Source organism: Schistocerca americana, chromosome 1 (genome assembly GCF_021461395.2).
Source record: "Schistocerca americana isolate TAMUIC-IGC-003095 chromosome 1, iqSchAmer2.1, whole genome shotgun sequence".
NCBI lineage: Eukaryota > Metazoa > Arthropoda > Insecta > Orthoptera > Acrididae > Schistocerca > Schistocerca americana.
Window position 1 is genome coordinate 26,452,253 of NC_060119.1, and position 14,661 is coordinate 26,466,913.

The window sequence follows — 14,661 nt, forward strand, 5'->3', positions numbered from 1 at the left end:
AAGAAATACTGGGGACGAGTAGCAAAAAGTTGAAATATAAACAGTAGACGTATTTCGCTGAAGAAGTTGATACACAGTTATCAAGGAACAACGCTGAATGAACTATAAGCAGTGGACGTCGCTCAGATTACAAAGTTGCAGGGAATTTCGTATGCAAGTTCTATTGTTCAATCAAATATTCGAATACAGGATACAAAAATGCGGCAAGATGTATCGCAGAGAGATCACCTTTCAGTTACTATTCGATGTCTGCATGATCCTCGTCATCTTGTTTACTTGATGGGCTAGACTGTACGCTGTGTTCTGGAAACCGTCTTGTCCTCGGACGTTCGTTTGACGCTTCCAACGAGTTTGTAGCGACTGTAGGCAGACTATCTTGCTGCATTCTTTCTAAATGGTTACGTCAACTGACTTTATATTCCATAAGGGTACAAACGGGCCGACTTGGGGCAGGAGAGGCACCACAGGACATCTTATTTTCTACTGTCTATACTTTTACAAATAAATTCACAAAACTTTGTCAGCATGACCAGGAAGGATTCAGGATTCACACTCATAGCAGTGGAAGTGCAAAAACATAACAAAATAAATGTTTTTTAGGTATGAAATTTCATCATTTTTCACTTACTGTTGGCTGAATTTGTTGCTATAGGTACATTATTCTTCACAAGTAAGAGAGATTCTTTGATGAATTTTGCACAGCATACAAAGTATACTTACAGGTGTACGAAATTCTAGAATTTTCCAAATATATTAAAAACTGTGGTAAAAATTGAGATAATTAACTACAAAATTTGATTTTTTTCTAAACATAAAGTTTAAAACGTAACAGCTCCTTCATTTTTCATAAATTAAATAGATTCTGGAGTTCCAGACACCTGTAAGTATGGTTTGTATTCTGTGCAAAATTCATCGAACAGTCTGTCTTAGTTATGAAGAAAAGTGTACCTATAGCAACAAATGCAGCCAATAGTAAGAGAAAAAATGATGAAATTTCACATGTAAAAAAAATATTTTGCTATGTTTTTGAACTTCCGCTGCTACGAGTGTGAATCCTGAATCCTTCCTGGTCATGCTGACAAAGTTTTATGAATTTACTTGTAGAAGTATAGACAGTGAAAATTAAAATGTCCTCTGGTGCGTCTCCTGCTCCAAGTCAGCGCGTTTGACGTCCTACCCCACTTAAATTTTCATTTCCAAGTCGTAAATGCGTAGCCTTGGTCTTATTTCTGTGCTTCGTGTTTTTTCCGTGAGTGAGCAGCCTTTGACTGACCTGACAAGTTTCATCCCCGCTGTCGTAGTTTTCCTCCTCACTCCCAGCTAGTACTACCGGATCCACCACTGCTTTGTACAGCTTCAGTGCAGAGTTCCATGAGATGTTCCACACATACGTTTAAATTTTTCAAAGGCCTCATCTATTGTTGACGATATTTCATATCTAAAATGGCTAAGGGTGGATACCTGCTCCAATATTTACCCATCTCAGCATTAGATCTAAGCCGAGCGGTTAAAGGCGCTACAGTCTGGAACCGCACGACCGCTACGGTCGCAGGTTCGAATCCTGCCTCGGGCATGGATGTCCTTAGTTCTAAGTTCTAGGGGACTTATGACCACAGCAGTTGAGTCCCATAGTGCTCAGAGCCATTTGAACCATCAGATCTAATCGTCTTTTTCCCACAACAGTCACTACTTTTAATATATGCGGATATGTTAAAGCAGTCCGGCCAAACCCTATCCGTTCTTTTCTGGTTACAGAGTCTGCTTGACCCTCAAGCCAGCTACTGACTCTTCTGGAGTATATACCATAGGCACTGTCCGACAGTCTGATGGCTCTACAATTTTCGTATTCTTTTCTGTCACATTACATGAAAATAGTAATGATCTTCGCTTCTAGCCATTTCTGAGGTATTCTTGCTTGTCTCCAGCATATATTCAGCAGATGCGTGAGTCTGACATGTAAGACGCCTCCACCATATTTGCAGCACTCCACAGTAATCCCGCCCATTCCTGCTTTAAGGCTTTGAACGCGTCGATAACCTCCTCAAGAGAAACGACATCCAATCCGTGAAGTCCGCCTGTGTGTGCCCCTCTTCCTCGCAGTTCCTGTCTCCTTAGTAAAGGTTTCCGTAGTAGGAGCGCCTGGATTCCTCGTCAGTCACATTTAGTTTCAAAGCGTCTCTCTGCTCTTTATGTAACATTTTCAGTGCCTAGTTTAGTCCTCTCCTACAGTAAATGAAATATTTCATAAACTTAATGATGATGATGATGATGATGATGATGATGATATTTCGTTTGAGGGGCGCTCAACTGCACGGTTATCAGTGCCTGTACAAATTCCCAATCTTTGCTCAGTCCAGTCTCGCCAAATCCCTGACTTCACCGGGAATGGAACCCAGGAACCCGTTGCCATAAACTACTTCTTGTCGATCTTGATTTCTACTTTGTCTCTTCCATCTAGCATTTAAATTTTACGCGGCACAAGACAGTGGTTGGAGCTTGTATCGTAAACCCTGCAAAATCTGACACCAGTAACTTGTCCGGCTATTTTGTTGTTTGCTGTGATATATGGGTTACTGAACTAAAACCTCTTGCAGACCATGTGTATTTACGTATCCTTATGTATCCTGTATTTACATTGATAACTGTCTCTCCTTTTAATTTGTTGTGTATCACTCTCCATGTTTCATACCTCCTGATGCAGCCTTGTCTAGTACTAATTTTATTAGTTTTGTTTATTAATAGAAACTTATGTAGGCATGCTATTCCTATTTTGTGCTAAATGTTTTCCTGTCTACTCCATTGTTATTTCTGTACTGTTCAGTTCTTACTTTTTCATTGCAAAGATGTTACTTACTGTATGTTTCTACTTCAGTCTAAATGTGTTACTTCTCTTCCAATGTTGTCTGTTAACATTTAACTTCTTTGGTGATAATACTCAGTAAATGTCTGAAGATGGCCTTATAAGCCGAAAACAGGTTAACAATAAAAGTGATATTGTAGAACAAAAGCAAACTGGTGCTTTTCATTTATTGTAATGTTGTTCTACCAAGAACCGACGGAAGATTCTGTTAATGTGACGTTACAATCTGTTACTGTTAGTTCACTTTCTCCAAAAGGAGGTATGTAATTAAGAATGCATCTGTTGCCTACTCTCATAATTAAGTCTCCAAGTACGAAAATCTAATCGGTATCTGCAAATCTGTTAACCACTTTCTGTACCATTTTATAAAATTGTCCCAGTTGTTGTATCGTACTCTCCTGTGGGGCATAGGCGCAGATTAGCGTAAGCATTCTTCTTACACGTTTCAGACGCACCAGCATTGTTCCCTCCGAGGTATAGTCGTAGCTCTCAATTATTTGTTCTAAACTTCTTTTTTGTAATTTTTATTGTAGTTACTTTTATTACATTACATAGTAATATTATAATTTTTATAGTAATTACTAGCTCTCTATCAACTATAAAATATTGTGTAATGCTCTCTACAAATTTGATACCCTTAAATTTGTTTTTTGTTTATCCTACATACAGCTTTGCAGTTTTCAACAGTTTTACTAAATCATTTTCTTGATTAGTTCTCGATCTAGCATTCAAAGTCCCAAAAACTAATTTTTCAGCAATCCACTCCTTATTGTTTCTCTTTTCCAGTCGGTTGATATCTAATCCGTTTCCAGTTCCGCAGCTAATCTGGTTTCTGCCAACGATGCATTTTCCTCCCTGGCTGCATTACGAGCACCAGACAAGAGAAAGCTCAGTAGAGGGGCTATAGTAACACATTAGTGCCTCAGAGCGTGCACGATTTCCATTTAGGATTTATTCCTCTAGGCTCTTTCGTTCCCCCCGCCGTTGGGATTTTTGCAGACAGTATTTATTGCTTTTATAACACATGTAAATTACAAAGAGCATCAATGCAGACGATAAAATTAGGAATCAGTTAAAATCGAAAGACGTCCGCACATGCATATTGGTCGTCAATGTAATCTTCTTCACATTGAGAGGCGAATTCTTCAGGCACGGATTCAGCTTGTCTGCAGGTGCTGATCTTGAAATGATGAGCAAAGTTTGACAGAAATCATTGGCGAGAAACATCACCTATTTGACGCTGATCGCTTTAAAAATTTCGCAGAGCATGACGAAGTTTCAGCAGCTCTTGAAGCAGAGGTTCTGACCTGCTCAGCTTTTTTTTTTTTTTTTTTTTTTTTTTTTTTTTGGTAACTTCCAGTACTTAATGTTTGGTGACAGATGAGGCGTCCAAATGTAGTTTAATTGTGTGTGGCACAAATTTCTTTAGCCTACTAACAAAGAAGAACTGAATGTCATTTACCTATAAACAAAAGTTATCCATATTGACGTTGAGCTCTCAACAAAATGAAAATGCTATTCAAGATGCTAATCATAAGAACAGTCTCTGTTTGTTATAGCAGAGAATTGAGGAGCCTATATGGTTTTTGCGATCGCTGTGCTGCAGTGTCATCTAGTGGCCAGTTACAGCAGGGTGGTTAGCGGAAAAACTTTCTCCCTCAAAAAATGCATATGTGAGCCAACTTTCATGGTAATCGGTCAAACTGTATCGACGTATATTAATCTCAAACAAAAATACTAACATATATATTTATACATAAAGGTGTTAACAAATTCCTATTTTTTCAGAAATGCTTTTATTGCTCTTGCCAGTTTGTATGTTTGTCTGCCCTACTTTGGCCATCATCAGCTACTTGCCGCTCAAGTAGCTAAAGCAACATACTACTTTTGGCATCCCATTTCCTCTTGGCCCTCCAATTCAATATTTCCACATCTAAATCTTCTATATTAGTTACTACAATACACGCAGTTCGCTTACTGGCACTAACTGAACAACAAACTCCATAACCCATAACCGATTTGCTTATTGTCACTACTTAATTAATAAACCCCATAATCAATAACACATAGCCCATAACCAATAACCTGTTACCTGTAACCCATAATCCATAATCTGTAATTTGTAACTATTACACATTAGGCATTACATGTTATAAATTATGTGCTGGTGTTTAACCTGTAACTTTTATGCATTAAGGTGTTGAGGAGTAGCCATAAGGTGTCACGTGTGAATTGTTAGGTGTTAGGTTTTAAGCATTCAATGTCATGCATTATCTGCTAAGTATTTGGGTTAGGTGATAGGCATTTGGCATTTTGAGTTAGGCATCATGCATTATACATTCGATCTGTAACAGCTATGCATGTCGTATTAGGCACTAGGCACTAAACATTAGGCATCTGGCATTAGGCGTTAAATGTGAGGCATTAGCCAACAGGTGTTATGCATTATGTGATGGGTTAAATTTTATGGTTTATGGGTTACAGGTTGTGTGTTACAGGTTAGGGGTTATGCGTTATGGGTTATGGGAACAGGATACCAGTGCCAGTCCTACCCAGGTAGCGGTCTTATCTCAAGGTCACATCCACACTTCTGGAAAATCCAACCCAAACCCCTCCCATGATGTACATATTCCATCACCCACACCTGTAAAGCACTCATGTTGGGTAAATTCAAGGTCACGACGTGACTGACACCGCACCATTGCATCTCAGGCAATTGTTTGATATAAAACTGGAGTGTGCAGGTTTCAGCTCAGATATTGATCTAGGACGAGGTCATCCACCTCCCACTGATCTAGAGCCAGTAGGATGGCTTTTAAAATAACTGGGATCCACTCTCCTCCCCAGTTTTCTCTCAAGGTCAACAGGGTGCCTTAAAAAGGCGGGAAACCTGCTCTCCAAGCCTTCTTTCATTATTATTTGAATTACGCCAGTTTTGTCATCGAAGGTCATTGCGCTGCACTGAGAGGACTATGAAGCAACAGCACCAGCAGAGATCAGCCACCACCTTCAACCAGAATATAAAGACGAAGAAGACTGTCACAATCTAAAGTAAGTACTATTATTATTAACCAATTGCCTACAATTGTTAGTAGTATGAAATTTCGAGAACACTTCCAATTTGTTATTTTTGTTTTCCAACAGCACAATGAGCCCCTGATATAGCACTAGCATAAACGTCAGACCAGGATACACGGACGTTGGAGATCGTATTGTCTGTGGCACCAAAGCAGCAGCAGACCGCAGTCGCCCTTTCAGATCCACTGGCTCTGCTGTTCGAGTGTTCTGAAGCACCACAGACACAGCAGCAGCTCTCAATGCTGCTTCTACTCACCGAGTGCCTTTAGGTGGTTGCAGAATGGGCTGCTCTTTGCCAATATTTACAAATTGCCTGCTAGTGGACTGAAATATGTGAATGTAGGCTACACGTTGGATACTGACTTTGATTCATAATTGAAACTGAGAATGCTCAACATGCTGTTAAATTGCAGCTTTCTCCGATGGAGTGGGACTATCTGTGTAGTTTGATGGAGTACATTGAGATGAAGATAATGACAAAGTACGACCTCCATCATATTCCTATAGAAATCTACAACTTTACTGTTAATACCTCCACTATCAAGACGTGTACAAATGCAGCACTCAAGCTAACATCATAGATTTCTGTTTATTTCTTTCCGCTATTATGAACTTCCTTGGCCTAGAACGAGTATTGGGGATCCTGTAGGACACAGATGAACCGTCGGCATCCATATACCAAAGCTGCACTCTATGGCTTTGTAAGCTATCTATATGAACATGCTATATGTGTGGAGAATTGTATAAATTCATATGTTCATGCATTATTGGAGAATGATATTGTCGTTTTTGGGTCTTCAGTGCTAAGACTGGTTCGACGTAGCTCCCCATGCTACTCTACCTATGCCCCCAGAAGTATAAAATGTATAGAAACAGAATTTACAGAGGGATCTCGTACCTGAAATATTGCAAAACATAATGGGTTTAACGATTATGATGATTGAAAATGTATGTAAGTAAGGAAATATACGCTATGTGCCTACAGAGCTTACCATCAGAACACCTCAAAGAATGTGAGTGTTGAACTTATGTATGCAATATCGATGCAGCACCGTCAATATCAGACAGATAAAACATTACGTGCATATCCGAAACTCTTCCATGCAGTGGAGACAAGAAGATCGTTGAGCAGAAAAGAAAGGTTTCTGCCCTCCAGGCAGAATTAAGATGGCATACTCTGTATTCGATAGGTTGAAGGGAAAAAGGGAGAATGGGAGCTGGATTAAGATGACCAGCAACAGACAGAAGGAGAAAACCCCAGGAATCACATTTCAGATTTCGGTTAGCAATCAGTTGTTACCTGAAGTAGAATAAGGGCCTCAACCAGTTTCTGAGCTTAATAGGGTGCAGTAGACTCGTAGCAACGACTTTAAGGCTAGGTAGACAAAAAAGTTACGTAGAAGGAGAAGAATCGTACTACTAGGGAATAGTCACTGCAGAGCTGTAGGCCAAGTGCCACAGGAAAAGCTAGGCGCAGAATACCAGGGCCCAAGCATCGTGGAACCTAGCGCAAAGCTTAGTTAGAGAAGATGTCCGCTTTGTACAGGGATTTTGGTGGCGGCGATAAGGGTACTTATAGTAAGAGGAGCAGGAAACAGCTTGGCTAGCGACTTAGAATATAGCATTACTCGTGAGCTGCAGGAAACATGTGCAGCAACAGCACACACTCGTGTGGGGTTTGCGAGGGTTCTGCAGCGGCATGACCAGGCCTGTGTTAGCTGGTGCGAGTTGCTTTTGACTGAAACAAAGGGTCACATCTGTGCCATGCCTGTTGCTACGATTTGGAGATGCGGATACACTATCCAAATCTGCACCTGACTAGGAGTGGAGAGAAAAGATTAGCTGAGTAGCTTGCAGAAAGCGTAACGAGGGCCATTGGCACAAGAGGCAGAATCATTGTGATTACTGGAATCAAAGGGGCACTTTTTGGATTAGTGTAAAGTTACAGACAGAGTACTGAAAGAAATTAGAGCAGTAAAACAACATATACATGTAACAGTTTCCAGAAAAATAAAATTAAGCTTGTTGTTGTTAAATATCAGGGATTATAAACTTGCATAATTTTCTTGAACAGTTAACATAGAAAAAGGAGGAGCTGCAACAAATGCAAAGGTTGAAACTTCCTGGCAGATTAAGACTGTGTGCCGGACCGAGACTCGAACTCAGGACCTTTGCCTTTCGCGGGCAAGTGCTAGTTCTGCAAGTTTCGCAGGAGAGCTTCTGTGAAGTTTGGAAGGTAGGAGACGAGCTACTGGCGGAATTAAAGCCGTGATTACCGGGCGTGAGTCGTGCTTGGGTAGCTCAGTCGGTAGAGCACTTGCCCGCGAAAGGCAAAGGTCCCGAGTTCTAGTCTCGGTCCGGCACACAGTTTTAATCTGCCAGGAAGTTTCATATCAGCGCACACTCCGCTGTAGAGTGAAAATTTCATTCTAATGTAAAAGTTGGTCACAAAATCAAAAACATTGAAACAAATCGTTTTTGTATTAATTAGAACCTGAAGCATGTGCTTGTGAGATGTTATTTCAGAATACTTCTCTGATAATTGTTAACAGCCTACAGATCCCCTCTATGAAACATTCAGCTGTTGTTGTTGTTGTTGTTGTTGTTGTGGTCTTCAGTCCAGAGACCGGTTTGATGCAGCTCTCCATGCTACTCTATGCTGTGCGAGCTTCTTCATCTCCCAGTACCTACTGCAGCCTACATCCTTCTGGTTGGTTGGTTGGTTGGTTTGGGGAAGGAGACCAGACAGCGTGGTCATCGGTCTCATCGGATTAGGGAAGTATGGGGAAGGAAGTCGGCCGTGCCCTTTCAGAGGAACCATCCCGGCATTTGCCTGGAGTGATTTAGGGAAATCACGGAAAACCTAAATCAGGATGGCCGGACGCGGGATTGAACCGTCGGCCTTCCGAATGCGAGTCCAGTGTCTAACCACTGCGCCACCTCGCTCGGTTACATCCTTCTGAATCTGCTTACTGTATTCATCTATTGGTCTCGCTCTACGATATTTACCCTCCACTCTGCCCTCCAATACTAAAATCACCATCACCCTTGATGCTTCACAACATGACCTACCAACCCATCCCTTCTTCTAATCAAGTTGTGCCACAAATTTCTCTTCTCCCCAATGCTATTCAGTACCTCCTCCTTAGTTATGCGATAATTCAGCTATTTATGAGAAATCTAGATGCGTTATTGAGCTACATGTCAGACAAGAAGAACAGTTAATAGTTTGTGGAGATTCCTTAAAAATACGGACAGTAAATATAAACGAGAATTATTATGCTGGTGTTTCACTCTAATTTCAGTAGTCAATTTCAGTAGTCAGTAGTCAATTTTTCAAATTGTGTGCAGTAAAATACTAGGGAACATATTAATAACACTTTTATAGACAGTGCTCAGGCTGAAACAACTAATTGTATCCGAGTGCTGACTGACTACCTGATTATGCTGCACAATTAACGGAAATAATATGCCCCCTGGCAACCCTGAGGCAGATTCCCACAAAACGGTGAGGCTTATTAATGAGAACAGGACACAGTGAAGAGTAAGCTAGAAGGGGTGGTATGGAATGAGGTATATGTGGAAAGAGACTCTAATGTCGGATTAAATTTATTTCATAGAAAATTTGTGTCACTATTCGAAAGTTGATTTCCTAAAAAAATTATACACGAGATCCATTAAAAAACAAAGAGTAAGTCAATATACTACAAAAAATGCTATAGTGTTTTAAGGGAAGTCATTGGAATGTCCATGTTCTGACACAAATAAATAATGCAGATAAGAGACAGGACAGTCAGTGAGTGTGCAAGATTCCGTAACAATTAAAGTAAAGGACAGTGTTGTAACTGATGGTCTGTAAGTTTCAAGTACTTATGACGATCGCTTTCTAGTGTAGCAGCAAAAATAGGATTCAATAGCTGAGTGGAAGAAGCTACAGACTGTACCAAACACGTCGTCCCACAAAACTTTAAGCGACTGGGAGTAGCGCCAACATTATTCACTGAAATTGCTACAGTTACAAAAGTTCGAAAAAACAAAAGCTCTTGTGCGGTTGATGGTATTTCAAACAGAATTCAGAAAAGCTGTTCCAGCTTAATGAGTAATGTTTCACAACTGCATATTTTAACCTGTCAGGAAAAATTCCCTGTGCATATGATGTATTGCATACATGGCTAAGGACAACTGCATGAGAAAGGTGACAAGACCAATTTAAACAATTATCATCCAGTTTCCTTACAATTATCTTTGTTCTAAAATATTCGAAAGAGTAATATTCTAAATTTGTCACACTTCAGCGGAATGCGAGAAAGGAGGAGGAGGAGGAGGAGATTAGTGTTTAACGTCCCGTCGACAACGAGGTCATTAGAGACGGAGCACAAGCTCGAATTAGGGAAGGATAGGTAAGGAAATCGGCCGTGCTCTTTCTAAGGAACCATCCCGGCATTTGCCTGAAACGATTTAGGGAAATCACGGAAAACCTAAATCAGGATGGCCGGACGCGGGATTGAACCGTCGTCCTCCCGAATGCGAGTCCAGTGTGCTAACCACTGCGCCACCTCGCTCGGTAATGCGAGAAAGATTCGTCGACTGAGAATGCTATTTGTTCATTCACTCATCAAATACTACAAACCTTAAATAATAATATATCGCCAGTTGGTATTTTTTGTGACTGTTCCCAGGCGTTTTATTGTGTAGATCATGTTACTCTCTCAGAAAACTCGAGTTTTATGGAACTTAAGGCTTTATGCATGGCTGGTTTGAATCATACTTAATAAACAGAATGCGAAAAGTTGTGGTGAATAATTCAGACAACGTGTAAAATGTAGAAAATGTGAGTGACTGGAAAAAAAAAATCACAAAGAGAGTCTCACAGGGTTCAATTTTGGGTCCATTCCATTCCTTACGCACGTAGATGAGCTTTCACTTAACATTCAATAAGCAAACTTACTGCTTCTGCAGATACCAGTGTTATAATAAAGCCCATTAAAGGGACAGCAACAGAGGGGTTGGTAACTGAAATTTTGAAAACAATTATTGAGCGGTTCTCTGAAAAATGACCTCCCAATGTTTTGAAACACACACACACACACACACACACACACACACACACACACACACACACACACACACATTCAATCCTGCACCACAAATAGAGTCTTAACAAGAAATGCTGTGGCAAATGAGCATGAGTCAGTAAACAGGGCAGATTGCTCCAAATTTTTGGGCTTACATGTTGATGAAAACTTGAACTTGAAGAAGCATATTACTGAAATTCTCAAACAGTTAAGGTCATCTACTTTTGCTCTTCGTATAATTGCTAAACTTGGAAACAAACGTATCAACATCCGAACATATTTTGCATATTTCCAGTCAGTAGCGTCTTACGGAATAATTTTATGGGGTAGCTCATCACTTAGAAAGAAAGTATTGGTTGCGCAAAAGCGAGAAGTAAGACTAATATGCGGTGTTCACGCAGGGACGTCATGTAGGTACCTCTTCAAGGAGCTGGTTCAAAATGGCTCTGAGCACTATGGGACTTAACATCTGAGGTCATCAGTCCCCTAGAACTTAGAACTACGTAAACCTAACTAACCTAAGGACATCACACACATCCATCCCCGAGGCAGGATTCGAACGTGCGACCGTAGCAGTCACGCGGTTCCGGACTGTAGCGCCTAGAACCACTCGGCCACGGAGGCCGGCCAAGGAGCTGGGCAACTTAACTACGCCGTAATAATGCGTATATTCGCTGGTGAAATTAGTCATAATGAATAATTCACCACGATTTGAGAAGAACAGTGATGTCCATACTTAAAACACTACAGGGAAAAGTTACCGTTATTACCCACTGTTAAAGCTGTCGGTGGCTCAGAAGGAGCTCAATACGCAGCAACAAAAATTTTTGATCGTTTGTCCAATAACATAAAAAGGCTGACAGGTTGCGAAGCAAGTTTTAAATCTAGTTTAAAATCATTTCCCATGGATTACTCCTTCCACTGACAAATTTCTTCTGAAAAACTGGTATCCGGTAAAACAAAATAATAAGTGTAGCTCCACGAGTAGGACTAAAAATAATAATGTATTCATTAACGTTAGCACTAATCATGTATCAGTATTCGGTGAACTGTCTCGTTCCACAACATTTCGATAAAATAATCGTTCAGATTATCTACGGAACACGTAACTAACTTTAAAACAAATTAAAAATATGCGATGTGGAGACGTACGCGCCACCATTTACCGCAGTCGTAGAAAGCACCGCCACACCTCGGGGGCGGCCGCAGCCGCCGCTGCTGTCGGAAAGCTCTGGCAGGCTGGACACCTCTGCTGCTAATGTGTATGTGTCGTAAATTGCTCCCTGCCGGCGAATCGCAGTTTGCGGAGGGGGGGGGGGGGGGGGGAGGAGAGCTGCGGTAGGCCAAGGCAGTCTCGACAAGAATCAGCCAGCAGGTGCTAACTCGCGACTTAGCCGATGGCAGTCGATCAGAATTAGTGGCTACTCAACCGGCAGATGAGTTAGTGGGAGACATGGAATATAGCCGGAGCCGTGGTAAAAATTGCTGTTTTGAAGAGCGCGCCGCAGCGCGTAGTGTGAAGCAGTCGCCCTCCGTTTCTGGCGGTGGCGCCGCTGTGGCAATCGCAGCTTTGGTGTCTCCCTCTGGTGGGAAAGGGGAAAGGTTGCCTGTTCACGTGCATTTAAGGGGCGCTATGAGCTCGCCAGTCGGTCAGTCTGGGTCAGTCTCTAATCCCCAGCTTGCTAGTCTGTCTCTCGTCCGTATTTGTTAGGCAGTTAGTGTCTGTCTGTCGTTCGGAGTGCTAGTATGTCTGTCGTTCGGATCAACCTTTAAAGCCGTCAAAATGAGAGTCTTTCCACTCCGCCAGCAAGAGAACTTGGCGAGTGGTCGCCTGGGAGGGGCTTAGTTCCTGCATCTGAGTCTGCGCGTTAGGCCGCCAATCTGCTCGAGTTTGCTCAGGCAATGGTCGTTGGCGGTTGGATCGATCGATTGGTCGGTCGCGCACTGAGACACAAGATGACTCGTTCGCCTTGAGCGTCGGCGCATGTGAGGTCGCCTCGTGAGTCCAGCGGGCCGCGGTATATAGCAAGGAGTAGTGACTTCGCAGTCGACACGAGAGCAACAGGAGTCAACCGACGACACCAGTCTGGCCGGTGCGAGCTGCGACGCGGTGAGGCGGGAGATCGGCGCGCCATCCTGCGTCCGTTGAGGCGGCTGGCAGCGGACGGTTCAGTAGAGCGATTTGGGGGTGCTGTGCCAGGCCTTCTCGATATATCGCAGTTTATTAAAAGTTAAGTGATTGGTGATATCTTGTTTCATTTACTCTTGTTAAATTCTACTTGTTTTCTTGGTGAGGTCACCAGCCGTTTTGCTTTGGGGTCGTCCCACCATTCTTCTCCGTTTGCCCACCCGCGGGAAGGTGGTTGTTTATAAATTGGGTGGTCCGTTTTTCCCTTGTGCAGTAGGGGCGAGTTAGAGCAACCTCCGGTTCGAGCTGTTCCGTAATCTCCCTATCAATCTACCGTACGTTAGTAGCTGCCTCGTCATGTTTGTCAAATTTGGTGTGTTAACGAATTTATTCCTTGGAGTGTAATGACCTAATACCTGAAATATGTTTTGATCTTTGAAAACTTTGATATTATTGCCTATGATCTTGAGAGGCGGTATCTGTGTACTGTAGAGCATCTTAACTATTGTTCGGCCAACCTTGTGGAATTTTATATAAGACTGCATTTCATGGGCTTTTATTTAAATGATCATTTTAGTATATAAACTTGCCACCTTTTCACCGTAAGATCTGCGTTAGAAGTTAAAATCGAGTTGCACCATCGGTGGCAAGGTTAATATTTTGTTAGTGGTTCGTACCATTTCCATCCCTCCTACAGGGGGTGCATTGTTTGTGTGCTTATGTAAATTGTTAAAACTCTTAGTTTAAAGTAATCTGGTGTGTTGCAGATTTGCACTAGTGTAGTCTTTCAGAGCCTGTTGTGAGCGGTCGTAACTTCGACCGTGTCAAAAGGGAGCGGCAAGGTTCTTTGCCCGAAAGCTCATACAGTCAAAACTTGTTTCTTTCTGCCTCTGAATAAATTGTAACTTTGATATTTAGAGGGTGTTTCCTGATTATAATTTTAAATCTGTTTCTTTAAAAAATGCTTTTAGGCACTACTAAAATGAATAAAATTCCCATTTGTTAAAAGGAATTTGGTTATGATTTCATCAGTTACTCCCTGGCAACTACCTCCATGCTTACATAGTGTGATTAAATGTGTTGATGTTCTTGATGAATCGCTAGTACATAAAGTAAATTCTTAAGAATATTCTTTGAAAATAAATCACGGTTCCTAGCCACTCACTATATGGGACCTCAGACACACAACGGCCAAGCATTCTACGCACTGGAGATAAGACCGGGGCGGCTCGCAGAAGTAACGCTCATTTCAAAAAAATTGTTCAAATGGCTCTGAGCACTATGGGGCTCAACTGCTGTGGTCATAAGTCCCCTAGAACTTAGAACTACTTAAACCTAACTAAGAACATCACACACATCCATGCCCGAGGCAGGATTCGAACCTGCGACCGTAGCGGTCGTGCGGTTCCAGACTGTAGCGCCTTTAACCGCTCGGCCACTCCGGCCGGCAACGCTCATTTCTTCCATACTTTAGTCGCAAAGTAAACCATTGCACTTCACTTCTAAAAAATGCCTGCCTG